This window comes from Tiliqua scincoides, chromosome 7 (genome assembly GCF_035046505.1).
Source record: "Tiliqua scincoides isolate rTilSci1 chromosome 7, rTilSci1.hap2, whole genome shotgun sequence".
NCBI lineage: Eukaryota > Metazoa > Chordata > Lepidosauria > Squamata > Scincidae > Tiliqua > Tiliqua scincoides.
Window position 1 is genome coordinate 59285329 of NC_089827.1, and position 19762 is coordinate 59305090.

At 46.9% G+C, this 19762-nt stretch overlaps 1 pseudogene; it reads right to left on the reverse strand.

The window, feature by feature from the left end:
• Positions 1-12495: 12495 nt before the first annotated feature.
• The window catches only part of LOC136657558 (cytochrome P450 2D15-like), a 41620-nt pseudogene continuing 34353 nt past the window's right edge, over positions 12496-19762 (reverse strand).

Below are 19762 nucleotides of genomic sequence, written 5' to 3' on the forward strand. Positions count from 1 at the left end.
AGGAAGCTGCTTGAACCATTCACTAATGAAGTCAGACTGTATCTCCAAAACTAGATGTGATAGGGCAAAACAGATGCCATTTTTGGAATTGGCACCCCAAATTCATATCAAACCACCACCAATTTTGGGAGAAATTTATGACAGAAAAGTGAATATTGGTGATCAGGTAACATCAGAATAAGGAAAGTTCTGCTTGTAGGCATGTTGCTAGGCCTGAGTTACAAGGTGCAGCTGTAACCAACTTCTAATTAGTTCATACCAGATCTGAGAGAACTGTGGAGGAGGCCTCTTCGAAGGGCCCTCAGGGTACCAAGCTACTAAATTGGCTCCAATGCCAACTTGATAAACAAGGTACAGCTGTGAACTTCTCAAGTTGGGAGGGGGTGTCCACCATGAGCAAGGAGGCTTGTGGCACTCCACCCCTAGAATGTTCTGCTGGATCCAAGTTCTGATTGGTGGAGGGGTCAGGAGACCTATAAAGGTGAAGGGAAAGAGCTTTCCTTTGTTTCAGCTTTGTCTCTGGCTATGGGGGCCAGAGCTCTGACCATTCTGACAAGATGGACCCCCCCCCCTTGACTGCAGCAGGGATGGGTTAGACTGGACTCTGGAAGTGTAACACTTTGGTGAGTGATAGTTAGAGTTAGGAGTTAGCTCTTTGTTTTATTAGTGCTGGGTATTGTATTGCATTGGTGTGTTCTACCCTAAATTCTGAAATCTATGACTGATGCAGTGCTGTCTGTATAACTATTCTTTAAATCTATATTCAGTAAATCCTACCTATTACAACTGACTGGATTATTGGAACTGATGGAACAAGGGAACTTGGTTGTAGGAGCTAATTCAGAGTGATTGAGTTGGAACCTGGAGACCCCAGTAACAGGAACTTGCTCCTAGGTTCAAGCTGAGTCAGAGGGGATCAGGCTAAAGCATGGTTTCAGGGGGTTTACCAAATTGGCCTGACTCCCAGGACTGAAAGCTCTCAGGGTTAGAGAACAATTGGTAACAAACTAGAGAAGCCTGAGAGTGTTAAGTGGCTGGATGGGTTTATGGCCACTTAATTACTTCTAAGGGGCAATGGACTACACAGCCCTCAGGGGGGAGGGTCAGTGCAAAACTTTTCTGACCCTCAGTTTTGTAAGCCTGTGTTATCTGGCTCACTAACTAAGGGGACTACTCAAACAGACTGCTGAGTGGTAGAAAGCAGAGGTGCTGCTGATTACCTGGAAGGACTGCTGCTTGGAGAGCTGGGACCCTACAGACTTACAGGCAGTCCAGCTGGGGGAACTTTTTTTTTGTTGGCATCCTTCAGTCTCAGAAGACTATGGTATCTCACTCTGAATGGTGGTTCTGGAACAGAGTGTCCTCTCCAGTGCGCAAAGCCTGGGTAAAGTAGACATGGAGGATAGACTGTTATCCATGCAACAAATCCCCCCTCTCCACATAGCTGAAATGGTCCAATGGAAAGGCAGAGGCCAATAAGGTTGGTTCCAGCGGCATCGCAGGAGTTGCCAGAACATGACTGTGTTCAGCCATGAATTGCCTCAGGAACTCCGGCTCCGGATTTTGCCTCGAGGTTGACTCCTGAAGCCTTTTCCATAAGTGGATGTAGCCACAAGGCAGTGGAGGTTTGGGATCAGAGTTTTCCTTCTCTTAGATGAGCTGCCTTCCCAGGCTGACAAGTCCCATCTACCTGGTGGCTGTTTAGTCACCTCTTACGACAAGTACAGTCTAAGTATTCAGAATACTATGCAGTGAAAACTACATATTTATAATACAAAGACATAATATAAATTTTGCCTGCAGATCTCCCTCTCTTTCCTTACAACCATTTCATTCACTCCTTCTTCCTGAATGTGAAGGTTTTCAGGGGTTTGTAAGAAACTGCAGTGACAGTACACTACATCTTGGAGGATGAGTTAGACTGGTAAGAACATAACAGCCCCTCTGGATCAGGCCACAGGTCCATCCAGTCCAGCCCCCCCATCCCACAGCACACATCCCAGCATTCCCACAGGGGGAACTACTTAGCCTTAAAGTGGGCATAGGATCTCTAGGTAAAGCACAGAACAGGGCTCCCACAGGTACACAGAGTCCTTTGAAAAGTGCCACCGCTGTGGAAAGTACCCAAGCACCCCCAACTCACATGCTCTGCTCTCGGTCCCTGCCTCCTCACTCTGTACGTGCGTTGAGGGGTTTGGGTGCTTCATATGGTAGCAGCACATTCCAAAGGACTCCCGTGAGGAGACTCTGCCCCACCTGCCTCTTCCAAGGAATCTGGCGGGGAGACTCTGCCCCACCTGCCCCTTCCGAGCACTCCCGCGAGGAGGCTCTGCCCCACCTGACTCTGCCGAGGACTCCGGCGGGGAGGCTCTGCCCTACCTGCCCCTTCCGAGGAGAGGACTCCGGCGGGGAGGCTCTGCCCCACCTGCCCCTTCCGAGGACTCCGGCGGGGAGGCTTTGCACCGCCTGCCGCCCTACCTGCCCCTTCCGAGGAGAGGACTCCGGCGGGGAGGCTCTGCCCCACCTGCCCCTTCCGAGGACTCCGGCGGGGAGGCTTTGCCCCGCCTGCCGCCCTACCTGCCCCTTCCGAGGAGAGGACTCCGGCGGGGAGGCTCTGCCCCACCTGCCCCTTCCGAGGACTCCGGCGGGGAGGCTCTGCCCCACCTGCCGCCCTACCTGCCCCTTCCGAGGAGAGGACTCCCGCGGGGAGGCTCTGCCCCACCTGCCTCTGCCGAGGACTCCGGCGGGGAGGCTCTGCCCCACCTGCCTCTTCCGAGGGCTCCGGCTCTGCCTCTGCCCACCTGCCGCCGCGCGTCCCTACCTTCAGCCCGGGCAGACCAGAGCCGAGAGGAGCCCCGTGCCTCCTCCCAGCCTCAGCGTGAGAGCCGGAGCCACAGGCAGCCGCAGAGGCGGCGCGCTTCCAAGTAGCCTGCTCGCCCACCTGGGTGGGACCTGGCCGGCCCTTCCTCCGCCGCGCCGCGCCGGCTGGCTGGAGCCTCCCATGACCCGCCCGCTGCCAGAGGCAAGGCTCGCGCAGCCTCCCGTGTGGCCCCTCACTCCAGTCCCCACGCAGGGCGCGCGCCCCGGCGACGCCATCCACAAAGCCGCAGCCCTCGCGCGGTTCCCGCGGCACGCCCTGAGCACACTACTTCGTGTTCCCCGCTGCGGAGCCGAGCGCCCACCCACAGCCTATTCATCCAATCACAGCCTCCCATGGTAGCCAATGGTGAGCGCGCCTCCACGGAGTGACGTGTCCCTGAGCCAATGGGAGGAAAGCAGGAGGGACGGAGACAGGGGCGAATGGCGGAGCGGGGAAGGCGGCGGTGAAGCCCATCTTCAGCCGGAGCCTGGGCGAGGCCAACACACCAGACACCTTAAGGGTGGATCTGATTCCTGGTTCTCCTGCAGTGGTTCCCAGCCCTTTTCACTTGCATATCCCTTGGCAGCCCATTTCCATAATTGTACCCTTCATATTAGCATTGTATGTATTGGCAACCTTCAGTCTCGAAAGACTATGGTATCGCGCTCTGAAAGGTGGTTCTGGAACAGCGTCTAGTGTGGCTGAAAAGGCCAATCCGGGAGTGACAATCCCTTCCACACCGGGAGCAAGTGCAGTCTGTCCCTGGTCTGTCTCCCTGGCTATGGGCCTTCCTTCTTTGCCTCTTAGCCTCAGACTGTTGGCCAAGTGTCTCTTCAAACTGGGAAAGGCCATGTTGCACAGCCTGCCTCCAAGCGGGCCGCTCAGAGGCCAGGGTTTCCCACTTGTTGAGGTCCATCCCTAAGGCCTTCAGATCCCTCTTGCAGATGTCCTTGTATCGCAGCTGTGGTCTACCTGTAGGGCGCTTTCCTTGCACGAGTTCTCCATAGAGGAGATCCTTTGGGATCCGGCCATCATCCATTCTCACAACATGACCGAGCCAACGCAGGCGTCTCTGTTTCAGCAGTGAATACATGCTAGGGATTCCAGCACGTTCCAGGACTGTGTTGTTTGGAACTTTGTCCTGCCAGGTGATGCCGAGGATGCGTCGGAGGCAGCGCATGTGGAAAGCGCTCAGTTTCCTCTCCTGTTGTGAGTGAAGAGTCCATGACTCGCTGCAGTACAGAAGTGTACTCAGGACGCAAGCTCTGTAGACCTGGATCTTGGTATGTTCCGTCAGCTTCTTGTTGGACCAGACTCTCTTTGTGAGTCTGGAAAACGTGGTAGCTGCTTTACGATGCGCTTGTTTAGCTCGGTATCGAGAGAATGAGTGTCGGAGATCGTTGAGCCAAGGTACACAAAGTCATGGACAACCTCCAGTTCATGCTCAGAGATTGTAATGCAGGGAGGTGAGTCCACATCCTCACCACATCCACATCATATTAGCAAAATGTTTGTAATTAATAATACAAGTCCTCGTCTCCTCTCTATGAAAGCCCAGACTTTATGTATTGATCACAGTGTTTTCTCTTTTTTTTATCTGTTTGAAGAACAGAAGACTCTGCCTTTGCACTGTTTGCACCAGAAGTGTGCTGAGACATTCTAGGTGATGGATCACTTTCCATAATATGTTTCAGCTTTTTTACTGTGCTGGTTTTCAATCTCTGGTTCGTACATGAATTGATGACCCAAAACTAGCTATTGGTGGGGCTTTCACAGCCAACTAGCTACCTGCCTTGCTGGTCCTTGCAAGGCATTCTAGAGCATGACCTGCCTTTTTCTACCATTATGCCATTCTTTTTCAAGTACCCCTAAAGGTCCTGTTTAGTGTCCCTGGAAGTACATGAATACCAGGTTGGGAACCACTGTTTTACTGGTATGTTGTGTACAGTGCACTTAGTCTGATAGTGCTTACAAAAAGGTGATGAAGACCAGAATTTAAAAAGAATAAAAATGTATCTTATGATCTTTTACTATGTTTTTAATAAATTAGAGACTACAGTTCTTAGGTAACAATTAGTGGTGGGTTATTTTTCAGGATCAGGCCTCCAGTAAAATCAGACAAAACGATAGTCAGACACCCCCCTAAGTTTAACCCCCTACTTATCCGAGGGTCATAGAAAATTCCATGATTGTTGGCTAAAACCTGCCCTCTAGTTATCTGTGGGATCGACTTATGGATGAGTATCTGCAGTTGAAAAGACACTTATAATTATTATTAATACTTGTAATGACCTTAAATACTTTTTCTATCTGCTGTAGAGGAAAATGGAACTTCAGGAGACTATTCATGTGTGGAAGCAACGGACTCATCTCATGAGGTTTTTCCATGAGACTGAAACACCGCGACCTAAGGACTGGTCTAGAGGGTAGAGCCTCCGTCTGCCTGAAGATAACATCCACAGGGTCGCCAGCTCGAGGCCACCGGCACCGTGCGACCTTGAAGCAGCTGATAAGCTGAAGCCGAGCTATTCCATCTGCTCTGAGCGTGGGAGGATGGAGGCCAGAATGTGAAGCTAGATCAGAATGAAACACCTGAATGTTGTGGTTCTTGAAAGAAAGAACCTTCTTTCAATTGTAAAAATCCCTATTTAATAAGGGATTTAAACTAGCCTGCCTATGTAAACCACCTTGAATAAAGTCTTGAATAAAGACCAAGAAAGGCGGTATACAAATACCTGTTATTATTATTATTACTTCCTGTCTAAATTCTATGCAGGCCATGATCCTAGAATCAAACACACTTTATGGACATGTAATTCTATGTATTCACTTGCTCCTCTTGCAAATAAAGCCTTGTGTGTTGAACTGCTCTTCTACAGGAAAGTATCCATCTTAGCAGTGTCCTTGTGTGTAAAGGGAAGTAGGAACATTAGACTGGATGCTCAAGGGACATCATACAGAACCAAATTAAAAGCATGGTTCTGGGTGACATTTGAACAGGGTCACTGAGTTGCCTGAACTTAAACTGAAACAGTTCCTTCTACTGTCTCACTTGCTTTCCCCCACTTAGTCCCTGTTTTGCTGTATCTAAGATTACTTTCATATTGCAAAGATATGTCAGTGCTTACCCTCAGGCTGTCGCCAAAGTGAAGTTCCCGCAGCTCCTACTGCCAAATTTGAAATATACAATATAAATTTAACTTAATCTCAATTTAGTCTTAGATGCACCTTCTGATTGCTTTGATATTGGTAGGTGTCAAATAAGACCTCTCAAACTGTCACTGTCTAATATCCAGTTGTCACTATGTCAGAAAGCAGGTAGATAGACTCTATGATAAAACATTTCCAGTGGTCAGAAACTCCTCCCAGTGAAAGTTAGCATGTCAGGGAGAAAGGTTCAAGCCTAGCATTCTCCCTGGTAGATTAGTTTTCTGTGTGCAGGGAGCTCAGGAGTAGAAGGAAACAACCTTTCTGAACGTGTAGCTTTGACTACATTTATAAAAGCCCTGCTGTGTTCCCCTGGCCTGATGCCTTTAGGAGGCTTATAAGCAGAGTATGATAGCAGCAAGAGCTATTACAGTATGTTTGTCCTGTATTCCTTCATTCCAGAGTATAGACTGCAGTTGGCCTAAAGGCTGCAGCACATCTTGCACCACATCACATGGAAAGTAAATATGTAAGAGCGTGAACATGAAATACTTGTGCCAGTTGCACACATGGGGTCATAGGTACACATGAGAAAATGGAGGTCCCTACAAGAGTGGGAAGCCTCTGTGGGTAACATGTCAGTCAGGCTTGACCATGGTTATCTGTGCATAGGTTACAGCAAGGTTAACTGCTGAAATGCACTCTACGTAGAGCTGCCTTTGAAGACTGTCTGGAGATTTCAGCTGGCAAGAATGCAGATGTGGGGGCCAGGGGTTTGAGTGGGTCATGCTGCTGTTATACTGGCTGCTGGTCTGTTTCCATGTGGAATTCCCTCCCCTTATCAATTGCCATGTGTTTCAGGAGGTAGAAAATTTTTCCTTTCCTTCATTTTTCCTTTCCTTTCCTTCATGATCTGATGCTGCTTTATTTTGGATACATTTTCTGTTCTCTGGCTGTTCCATGGTTTTCTCTCTTACATTTGGGGTACAAGCCTAACTAGGTCTACTCAGAAGTAAGTCCTATTTTGTTCAATGGGGCTTACTCTCAGGAAAGTATGGTTAGGATTGCAGCCTTACTCCCTGGGTCCCTTTGGGGAGAAGGGCGGGATAAAAATAAAGTTTATTATTATTATTATTATTATTATTATTATTATTATTATTATTATTATTATTATTATTATTATAACTGACATTGTAAGGCACCTTGAATGAAGAAAAGCTAGGCATACTTATTTTAAAGGAAGAACTTTTCATTTATATGGTGGTGCTTTCCATCCACCATTACTGGGAATGTTTCATTCATAGCATGTCATCTGCTCTTGTTCTTGTGAATCTTAGAGGAGCAGATCCAGCTTCTGTTCCACCAACTGCACTACCACCTGACATGCTTTTGGTCTCTAGTGTAAAGGGCTGGGGTTGAAAGTCTAAAGCCATATATAGCCTGAAGCCCACCTACCTCAGAGACTGTCTCTTTCTATGGTAAGAGGATTATCTTCATGCATCAAATTGCAGGTCATGCTTCAGTTACTGACTATTCCTGCAACATTATCAGCTGCCACTAGAAGCTGTCCATGACCTCCCTCAGGAACTGAGGAATCATTCATCTTTACATTCATTCCAGAAGCTGTTAAGTCCCATCCCCCCTTCTCTCTTTGGACATGCCTCCACGACAGGGATCTCCAGACTTTCAGCATTAGGCCACATTGTCTATATAGCATTGTGTCGAGGGCTGGAAAATAAATAAATTTAAATAAATAATACATACGTTGGAGGCTGAAGTGAATTTAGATGAATAAGTTCTCTTTCTCTCAGTTGCAATCCCTCATTCCCTCCCACACACGCAAAGAACTGAGGGCAAAATTGATTTGCACAGAAAGGGGGGAGTGGATTTTGAAAATGAAAAGTAATTTTTGGAGAGTGTATTTTTGAGAGGAGGAATACAGCAGAAAATCAATATAGTTTGGGGGGGGGAAATTTTAAAGGAAAATTATTTGGAGGAGGGGGAGAAAACTAATGTATTGGAGGGAAAAGGAGTTGGGGAGTATTTGAGTAATAAGTAAAGTTGGAAGAAATCTGAGAAGTAAATTAATTTGGGAAGAGAAAACACGCTTTCAGTATGTGCTGGACAGATGGGACTGATCAGGGACTTTTGAATGTATCTGGAAGGACCTCTTTCTCTCAGGTTTCCAAAGGGTGTGTGAGAGGACTTGAGAATTCTGCTGGAGTTGATGTGGTGTGAGAAGCAGTGATGGGTGTGAATGTGTCTGAGAGGGTAGGAAGAAGGAAGGGGGCGGGGGATACTATTGGCAATGGGCAGGAGAGAATGAGAGCAGAAGGTTGCTAGGACAGGAGCCTATAAATCTTTAAGCCATTTCTCAGGCAATTGATAAGACCCCTGCTTGCCCCATCCCTCCCTCTCCCCACTCTCCTCCTCACTCTCCCCTGGTCCCTTCTCTCCCCGGACGCACACACATGAGGAGAAAGTGGGGGGAGGAGGGTGGTCAGTTAACCAAGTGTCCAAGCGCATGCGTTGCACAGATGGGTTCTTCCCCTCAGCCTTGGCACTGGGTCTCAGAGAGAAGAGCCACATTTGGCCTGGGGCTGCTCATCCCACTCGCTGCCATCATAGGAGCCGGTGTTGCTGCTGAGGCTGGTGACGGGCACAGTAGAAGGAATTCTGAGTATTGGGGCACAAGGAGCCCTAACTGAGAATACTATTTGTGCACGAGAACTTCAGAAGGTTGTACTGGAACCTAATTAAACTATTTCTGCCCAACGTTGCATATTTGCAACACGGTCCAAATGTATAGACCTGTGAGCCAGGCAGAAATGGGTTAACTTTGTTCCTTACAAAGAAAAATTAATATGCTGCCTTATCACGTGTTCCAAAATAAAATTCTGCAGAATGACTGCTTCCGTAATTATTCCCTGCCCTCACTCTGGAATCAGTGATTTGATGTGTATGGAACATCTAATTGGGTGGGCGATGTGGATAACTATGCAATAGGATCTATACTATAGGACTGATGCTATATCAGGCTTAGCAACAAGGGCTGAATCAACTTTGGCATGAGATCTCTGGGCAAAAGAGACGCTATCACTGTGACAAAACAGGGAAATTAAGGGACCAGGTAACATCTGAATAAAGAAAGTTCTGCTTGTAGCCATGCTGTTAGGCCCCAGTGCCAGACCACAGCTGTATCCAACTTTAATTAGTGCATACCAGGCCTGGGAGAACTGTGGAGGAGGCCACTTCACAGGGCCCTCTGATAATGTACCAAGTGGGCTTCAAGGCCAGCTTGATTAACAACAGGGTTCAGCTGTGAGTGTCTCAGGTTAGGAGGGGGGATCCCACCATGAGTAAGAAGGCTTGTGGCACGTTCACCCGTAGAATGTTTGGCTGGAACCGAGTTCTGATTGGTGGATGGGTCAGGAGACCTATAAAGGTGAGGGAGGGGAGCTTACACTCTCGCTGACTTTGTCTCTGGCTGAGGGGGCCTGAGACCCTTAACCACCTTGGCAGGAGTGACCCCAACTTGACTGTAGCAAGATGGGCTAGATCAGATTTTGGGACGCCAAGGCTTTGGTGAGTGATAGTTAGAGTTAGGAGGTAGTTGTTATTGTTTTATTAGACTGAGTGTTGTATTGTACTGGTGTGCTCTTTTCCTAAATTCCTAAACTTTAGACTGTTGCAGTGCTGTCTGTGTAACCTGCTTTAAACCTGTATTCAATAAATCCTACTTATTACAACTGACTGGATTATTGGGATTGGAGAAGGCACAGGGACTGGTTGTGGGAGGCAATCCAGTGTGTCTGGGGTGGACCCTGGAGACCCCATAACGGGAGTCTACTCCTCCTTTCAAGCTGAGCCCAAGGGGGTGTCAGCCGGAGTACGACTCAAGGGGAGGGTTCCCCAAATTTATCCTGACTACCAGGAGTGGAAGCTCTGCGGTTTAGGAGCTATTTGGCAACTGGTCTTGGAGAGACCTGCGGGTGCCAAGTGGCCATAAGAGTTTATGACTACTTGATCACCCTGAGGGTAATAAAAAGATTACCCGGTCATAAAGGAGTGTGGTCTGATTACCTTCACAATCACAGCAAACAGGGTTGTGTGGCACTGAAATCCATAAGTGTGTCTGTGGCTCCTCTCAACCTTTCTGGTGGAAAGAAGGGGTTTTTGTGTGGGCTTCATGGTGCAATTAGCTGGTTCAAAGGCAGGTCCTTGGTTTAATGTTCAGGAAGGGGTTAACAAGGTTGACCAACCAACACCAAAGACAACAGAGCAGTAATGGCTACTACCTTGGACTGTCTCAGCATCCCTTTCAAGATGTTGCTCCATGCAGCAGCCCTCAGAGTGATCAGAAGGTCCAAAAGGGGTGAACAAAATTAGGCCAAAACAGAGGACAGAATCAGGGATTTTTGCTGCATCTCCCACACCTCAATATGCCGTTTATTGGTGAAGAAGATGCCCCATCAAAATATGTGCTGGAGATGAGTAGAGGTAAGAACCTCAAGTAAAGCAGGAGGAAAGTAGAGTACTTAAGATATGGCTGGAAGGAACAGGGTTCTTCCAGGCACTGACATTTCTGGAGGGGGGAACGCTTCCCCCCCTTCATCAGGTTTATCACATGCCTGAACACCTGTCAGCCCCTCCAGCTTGTCTGCAGAGCCATTCAGAGCAAGATCAAAGTGGAGGTGTCTTCTCTGCTTCACTCTTGCTGCTCTGAATGGCTCTGAAGATAAGGGGGAGGGACCGCATTACACAGGCATTCAGGTATCTAAAAACTTGGTATTTTGCCCCCCTCCCTGCCAGGACCAATGCTTCCAGGCCTGCAAGAAGATTTTCTGGGTATCAAGATGATTTGTAACACTTTAATCATATAGTGAACTAGAAGCAACAAAGATGCTGCAGTAACTTACTTGGAACAGGACATCAGAACACACCAACAAATGTGTGATTCCTGGGGTTAATTTGGATACATTCCAGGCCTGTGACAGCTTGCTGGATTGCTGTAAAGATCATTGAGGTAATGTGGGGACACTTAAAAATACAGTGGTCATGATCATGGGGGTACACTGTGTCTGGGTTTAAGAGGGAGGGGGAAAGGGTGGGGCAGGGAATCAGGATCATGGGGCATATCCTAAGATTTGGGAATAGGAATCAGAAAAAAAGTCTGGGGTTGGTGTTCACAGGCTCATCCCAGGTATCTGAAATATTTGACTCAGCAGAATTTCACAAGAGGGCACGACGACTTTTATTCATTAAAATTACATTTTGCATGTACTGGACCAAATAGCATTCATGATACCTGCTTAGCGCCAGAAGTGGTGATGTTAAGCAGGAAGTGATATCATTAATCAGATGATGGCCAGGAATTGTTGTCAAGTAGGAACTCAACAGCTGCAAATGGCAGAAGAGAAAATATGCACATCTTGATCATACTTTCAAGATATGGGAAGGCATGGCCACCTTTTCAGCAGCGCTGCTTCTGCTGAGTCTTCACTCAGCAGTTTAGCAGCTGAATAGTACGCTGCAGAGCGATGCCTGGGGAGAAGCTGTGCTAAGCGGGTGGCTCTGAGAGAGCCCAATTAAAACGGGGGCAGATAAAGAACTTCTGGGGGTACATCTGGCCCACAGGCCTTATGTTTGACACCCCTGCACTAGAGACTCCTTGGATACCTTGTGCTTGTTTTCTTCACCAGTCTAGATTTTACATCCTGAGCTTTTCCAGTGAATTGTAAGTCATCATCAGTAGCCGAGTTATGAAAAGAAATCTGCCAATGTACTCAAATATCCAATATTTTGACAATGGTGGGCCAAACATTGACTATTGCTGCTGCTTCTACTTTACCATATTGGAGAATTTGACACACCTCAACAAGCATCTTGGGACTTTTGTGCTGAAAGGCTTTCTTAGGGAAGGCACTGAACAGAAACATGCAGACCTGCTGTCAGTGGGGCAAAAGCGTTTGTATTTTGATGCAGTTACTCAGTCCATCTTCTGAGTAAACAGGTGTCCCTGAGTTGTCACAACATGGCTTCTCTTTCCTGAGATTGGGTGTGGAATAAACAGAATGGAAGAAGCAGCATGGATGTCTTATGCATTTTCTGATTTCTGTCCAGAAGGGGGCTGTTGTGTCTCCCAAATCTCTTCAATGTTTTCCAGGAAAATCCCTAAAACAATGTTTCATTCATAAATGACAAATGAGTATTCACACATATTAAGCACCAGTCATGTGACCATAGTGAGAAGAGGCTCACAGCACAATCCTATCCATGTCTCCTCAGAAGTAAGTCTCACTGTGTTCAGTGGGGTTTACTCCCAGGAAAGACTGCATAGGGTAGCAGCCTCACTGCATTTTCCGTTTCCACAGGTAAATTATACTCCCTTAACATTTTATTACATCCTTGATATGCAACCTTAAGAATGACATATGAAAGATGGAAGATCTCAGAACATCAGGAAGAACTGAGAGAGACATCTGCCCTTATCTTGAAACAACCCGGATCTGATAGGGGTGTGGGATAAGTGTAAAAGCATAACATCCATCCTCTCTTGGCCTGGGCTGATCCTTTGGTATATGGAAGGTGAAACGCTGCAGGAGGCTGGTGAAGAAGAGGAAAAGCTCCATCCTAGCCAGCTGTTCTCCTGGGCATGCACGCCGACCTGAGGAAGGAACAGGAGGTGAAGCCAAAAATGAATCTCTGCTCATTTTGCTAGTAAGGAGTCAGTCTTGTATCAGTTACACAAGGATACCCCCCATGCCTGACACTCCTTAATTTGATTGCTCCTAATTTACTCTGGGAAATACATAGTTCTTCCACAAGGATAAAAAAATATTGGAAAGTGCACACTTTGCCAAATATTTACAAAGTATGTAAAATTTTGAAGGTCTTCCTTCTGGTCACAATAATGGTGTGAAGGCACAAGACTGAGTTCTAGCTCCACTATGAACCAAGCTTGGGCTTGAAGGAGCTCAGGCATATTAGAGATTCCCAGCAGATTTCCCAACCAAAGATTTTTTTAACAAATTCTACCAGACAAATTCTCAGTTTTGGCACCAGTTATCCCATCTGCCCTCTAATGGAGATGTGGGCACTATTGCTGTCACAATACAATCAGGGGTTATCCTAACCAAGTGGGCCCTCTGATAGGTGTGGGTCCTTGATCAATGCCCAACCTGGCCAACGCTGATGCCACCCCTGTTAATTTTACCTCTCTGAAAAGTGAACATCTGTGCACAGACCAGTCTCATTTCTCTTGCTAAGAAGATGGTGTGAGCATCACACTGAAATGGGCCAACATAGTCCTCTAGAGGAGACCAGTTTGGGCTAGGGCGAAAGAGAGAGATTATTCCTCACAAACCTGGGGAGGACAAACCTAGAACAGAATCTGGAATGAACTTTTCTAGTCCTCCTTCCCTTGGATTTACCTGCAGAGAAAGGCAGGAAGGCCTCCCGCTTGACAAATTGCCCATTTTTATCCAGGAAGTGCTCTGGGAAAAACTGGTGTGGATTCTCCCACATGGCTTCATCTTTCAGCACAGACGACAGGCTGGCGATAACTGTGGTGCCCTAAAAGCATGCCAACACAAAATGCATCTCAGAACTGCATGCACGTCAGAAACACAGCAGATTGATAATCGCTTTTTTATCAAAAACCTCCCCTTCAAAAAAGGCACTTTGAATACAACAAACCCCAAAATGTACACATAAATCCAGCTCTGCCTCAGACTGTGTTGCAAAATACTACAATCCCCAGCCTTGGATGCTGGTATTTCAGCTAGATCCTCCTATTTCAAGTGGTCCTCCTTTGATATTCAGCAGGGGGAGAGTAACTGTCCCTCTTCACCCCAGCACAGTGTCTTTTCTAGTGGCTGTTTCCTGGTGTTTCTTCTATATAGATTGTGAGCCATTTTGGGACCGGGAGTCACTTAGGGTGTGCTCCAGAGCCTGGTGCGCTGGCTTACTGCCAGCATGCACTGTCGCAAATGTGCCATAAGGCATGTTTGTGAGTCTTTCTACAGACACAGCGCCAGAGCTAGCCCAGCATAAGCCTGCACTGGGCTAACTCCACTGCTGGGCTCGCATTCCAGTGCCTGGCACTCACCCAGACCGCTGGACAGTAGAGAGGTGAGTGGGGGCACGGGGAGGTGGGAGAAGTCAGGGAGGTGTGGCAGGGAGAGGGAGCGGAGTGGGAGGGGAGCGGGACTGGCGGAGCTCAGTTCCACCGGATCCTGAGCCCGGTTTTGGGCCTTGCAGCCTGACAGGGGCTCCTTGATTCTGCGCTTGCTCAAGAGCTGCCACAGAATCAAGTAGCCGCATTGTGGAGCTGCTTCCCTTACCCGGAGGAAGGGGACAAATGCCCCCTTCCTCCGAGCAGCCACCACTGGTTGCCTGCAGGCCGCCCCATTTTGGCACCATGGCAGTCCCACACACCAGGCAGCTCAGGATTGGGCTGTTAGTTAATCGATTTTTCTCTGTAAACCGCTTTGTGAACTTGTTTTTGTCAAAAAGTGGCATATAAATATTTTAATAATAATAAATTGGCTGACTACTACTGTGAGGGAGCCCTGAATGTCTCAAAGTGGTGGAGTGAATGTCTTTCATGTAGTGGAGAGTGTTTCCTAGGTGGAGGAGATCCTGACTAAGCTTTAAAAAAGTTCACTTCTGGATATGCCCAAGACTAACTGGCAAAAAAGCAACATATGTTAATAATCTGTCATGGTACCGATCTGGTCCATTCTTACTTTGTCCATTCTTGCCCATTTCACTGCACTACATCTGCTCTCCTGCCCTGACATACCTTCAGGATGAAGAATCCCGCCAACTCTGTTTCTCGGTACGTCACGTGAGGGACACCAGCTGGAACAACATCCCCAGATCTTTGGATTTCATGGATCACAGCACAAGTATAATGCACGTTTGCCTGGTCCTCCATTTTGGGTGACCTGTTCCTGCCGATCACCTCATCTATTTCTTCTTGGACCTTAGCTGGAAAAGAAGCCCTTTAGTGGGAAGGGCGCAACCTCCAGTGCTCTACAGCTGGCAATGCAGAATCTGGAAGGTCTTCCACATTCAGACCAGTAGAATTGCTCTACTCGCCATTCTCTCCTTGTGATGCCTCCGCATGGAAGATTTCATGCTGGAGCATGAGGTGCAGGCTGTGGCTGCAGGCACTCTGCTTGCTACTCCAGTGTATGGCCCCTCCTGGCACAGGGTCCAATTTGGCCAAATTGGTCAAATTGCCCTAAAGCCGCCCCTGCCCTGCTTGCCCCTGCTTGCTAAGTAACAGCAGCCTCACTTTTCATGGCACTATTTGAGAGCTATGCTGTTATGAATGAAAAACAGTTATCCCAATATTGAGTTTGTAATGTCTTTTTAACCATCTTTAGACCAAACACTCAGTTATATGGGCTGACTGATGACATATTGGGTGGGTTACAACCCTTGTCCCTAGCTAGCTAGCTGTCCCTTATTTTGAACAGCGACATTGGCTTGAATACAGGGGCAGATCCAGGGGAGGCATGGATGCGTGTCCCTCCCAAACTGTTGTCCCAGCTAGAAGGGTGCCTGTTGGGATGGGGAGCAGTCCAAGCATGGCCAGGAGCCCAGGTCTACCCTGGGTTTCAAGTCCAGTCAGGATCCCAGGTCTACCCACCCAGCAAATCTCAGCCACAGAGGCAAAAATTCAACTGGGAGCCCAGGTGCATCCACCTGGTTGACCTGAACTCTGCTGTTAAGGTAGTGCTCACTGCTTCCTCCCCCCCCCCCCAAATACAGACATTGGATCTGCCCCTGCTTGAATATGACCATCATGGTGATACTGGGTTCTTTTTCTTAATGGGTAGTGCATGAGCCTTTATTCATGCATACCCAACCTTTCCTCAGAAGAACCAACATCAATTTACAAAAAGTGACAGCTAATGAAAGCAAAAAGGCACAAACAATGCAGACTTCCTGTTCAAGTTCTTTCAACTTACTAAAGAAGGAGGGAGAGGACTCCACAAGTGGGGCCAGGTCCCAATGCTCTTCCCTCCAAATTTTTAGAAGTAGCCTATCTCTGCACATTCAGTTCAGTTCAGTAAGACCTTTATTGGCATAAAATCTCTGCATGCTGGATAAGAACATAAGAACAGGGCCACTGGATCAGGCCACAGGCCCTTCTAGTCCAGCTTTCTGTATCTTACAGTGGCCCACCAAATGCCCCAGGGATGAAAGGGACTGACAACAGGTTATGGGTATCTTGTTTTGAGTGTTCTCTGAGGCATCTGATGGGCCACTGTGAGATACAGGAAACTGGTCGAGATGTGCCCATGGCCTGATGCAGGAGGACTGTTCCTCTTCCCCAACTCAGTAAAGGAAGGAGATGAAGAGGTAGTATGACACTCTAGTCAACCATTCTCCTTCCCTCCACACTTCTGCTTCACTCCCCTCTTTATTCTGCAATCCAGGGAGTGGGAAAAGGAGAGGCCCATACTTCAAGGTTGCTGTGTTCATCCCCACACAGGGATAATCTTCAGCCTATGGTAATTTTTATATGGAGGAAGAGAATTCCACAGTGTAGTGATTTTTGTGCCTGAAATTTTGGGGGCAACACTGTCACAGCTGATCACCCCAGTAAAGCATTCATGGTATAGTTCTCTCCTCCAGTGTAATGAGGGAATCCCTCTGTGAATTGCTGTGTGTGTTCTAATGCATGACAAACTAGCAGGTTGTACTTCATCACTAACATGTCATAACTCAAACCCTGAGAATATCCACATTGTACCTTCTCCATTTCTTTAAAAAATGCATCAGTGATGTGTCTTCTACAGGAAGGATCCCAGGTCTCTTTCTGCACCTTCACAAGCTCATCTATATAGACCAATAAATCTTTTTGGTGTTGAAAGGCTTTCTCGAACATTCCAGGGATGTACATAAAAAAAGGCATCTCCTGAAGGAACTGATTCCAGAGTGAGAGAGAGAGAGAGAGAGAGAGAGAGAGAGAGAGAGAGAAAATCAAGCATCTGGAATCCTTGGGCTTAACTGCCATTGCCTTGATCAAACAGCACCTTATCATACCTGAGGCAAGAATCCAGCTTCTTCCTCAAAAGCTTCTCCTAAGAGAACAAGCAACTTTTCAAATTTCTCATCCTTGTAGTCAAAGCGATTGCCAAAAGTGAGGGAGTTGATCACATTGCTGACCACATTGTTTATGAAACTGTGTGGGTCAAATGGATGACCTGAAGAGGACAGCACAACAAACAGGGAATTTAGGATGCATTGCCCCTAATTTGGTTTTCACCAATTGTTTAATGCATGTTGAAAAAGGCTTCTGACTCCACAAGACTTCCCAGATGGCAAACCATCTGAAGACCCTGCCAACATATACTTAGCCAACTATAGTCTTGATCTGAAAATCTCACATTCATTTAGTACATAAATAATAGAGTAACTTTCAGAAAAATGCAAGTTCTGGAGGAGGGAGGAAGAGGGAGGGATGGAGTTACTGAAAAGCAGGTGAGGCAGCTGAGCTTGATTGGATTAGATTAGATACAGACTGCCACTATTTGGATGGTTATTGAAGCAACACATTACTCTTAAAACATGCAGGTATAGTATGGGGTCGGACAGCCCAATTCTAACTAAATGCCCAGGCAGCAGTGCTGGCATGGGCTACATTGCATCCCACAGGGGAATTTTGGCTGCTGGAGATCTCCTTGGGGTAAGGGGTCTTTTTGAGGTATTGGAACAGGGGAGCAGGATTGGAAACTCTGGTGTTCATTGTAACCTATCTCCCTTCCAACTTCCAAGGTCTGAACTACCAGCACAGATCTTTGCACTAGTGATATCGCTGGTGTAGGCCTGAGTTGATGCATAGCGGCTGCTGGGGCTTACCCAGGGCCTTCTAATGCCTTAAAAGGCATTAAAACATCACTTCCAGTTTCCCTCTGGAAACTGGAAGTTACAGTTGTTTGGCCTTTTAGGCCATTCAGAAGCTCGCAGAGCCACAGGCGGACACGCGCGGTCTCCGTGGGCTTCAGAAAGCTTCCTGAAGCAACCTGAGCCCAGCTCCAGTCACCTTCAATGGTTTTGAGGAGGCTGATTTCAGTGTCTACAGGTTCTGGTATCCATGGAGGGTTCGAGAACAGATCCCTCGGGGATACCAAGGCCCCACCTGTACTTCCAAGGAAATAATTCCCTCCATTACAATGGAGGGCATAACTGCATGGCTTGATTCGTTTCTAAATACTGAACTAAGTATTCATAAGACCCTGTTTTTCATTTATAAGAAACGTAAAACTCATACTTTGGTTGAGTCCATGTGATTCAATTTTTGCCCTTCAATAATTTAAATTTTGCATCTTAGCTGGGTATTTAGAATCCAGCCTCTGTTTCTAGACCACAAAAATTTCCTATTTTGATGGGACCTATGAGCTTTTGGCCCAATCCTATCCAAATTTTCCAGCTTCAGTGTAGCTGTGCTAATGGGGCAGGCACTGCATCCTCCACTGCAGGGCCAGTTATGGAGGACTCCTCAAAGTAAGGGAATTTTGTTCCCTTACATCAGAGCTGCATTGAATAGGATTGGGCCCTTTGATTTATTGGGTGCTGATATTGGTTTGTGTACTATTTAAAATTTTGTATTTTGATTGGATATTTAAGGTTCTTCTATAGTACTTCTGTTTTCACATGTCCTTTATATTTTTGTGAAACAAATAATTATTAATATAATAATAACTTAGACACGAATAGGATTGTGCTGTAAAACTAAGATCAAAACTACACTGTCACGTTGTAATGAAACGTGTAGTTTGGGTCTAAATGGTCATTGGTTAGGTGTAAAGGCTGCAGGTTGTGACATGTCTTACTGTAAAAGAATAATAAACTGGAAAAGCGCATATATCTACTATGAACTATTCAGTGACTGAGCTAATCATGACTTCAGTCTCCACTTCCTTATCTAAACAATTACTGGAAGGTACCTACTCAACCTTTTCTTTACTGCTCCAAGGAAAGAGATTCTGCATTTTCCCTAAAGCAGTTGTTTCTCATTCTTACAGTGAGAACATTCTTCCGAATTCTTATTTTTAATTTTAACCTTAACTCCTGGACAGTAACTACATACCTGGAAGGCGGTAAATTATCAATTCCTGCCTAAACAGCAGCTTTCCAACTGAAAACACTACAGAAGTATACAACGACAGAGTCTCGCGCCTACTTGCATCATTCCTTTAAAAAGTACCCTCCTAGGGCATCAGCAGCTTGCCAGACATATTACCCTATCCAGAGGCAGTAGTGATCCTGCTCCCAGAGAGATACAGAACTTAAAAAAACAAACAAACCCCAAGTTCAGAGTTTGATAGCATTTGAAATGATCCACATACTTCTAGGAGGGAGATTAGGACAACTCTAAGCCATTGCTTGGTTTTTAAACTTAGTGTTCTTCCTGTTCTCAGTACACCTGGATTTGACAAACCTCCCTCAGAGCTAAAGGCAGAGCACAGATGTCCAGCTTCCTCAATCACTACATGCTCCAGGGATGTCTTCCCCATCCCGAAGTCCCTCAGTATGGAAAGGGTAAATCTCTTCTGCTCCTTCCAGTAATGGCTGTACTTTGCCATTATCAATCCTGACAAGGAAAGAGAAGCAAAGGGACTCTGTTATGACATGTCTTGTAAAGACCTGTTGCTCAGCAAATAAATGCACAGCCGAATTCTAACTGAATTGCCCACCCTGTGATATGACAATATGCTGAATGGCCACGAATGT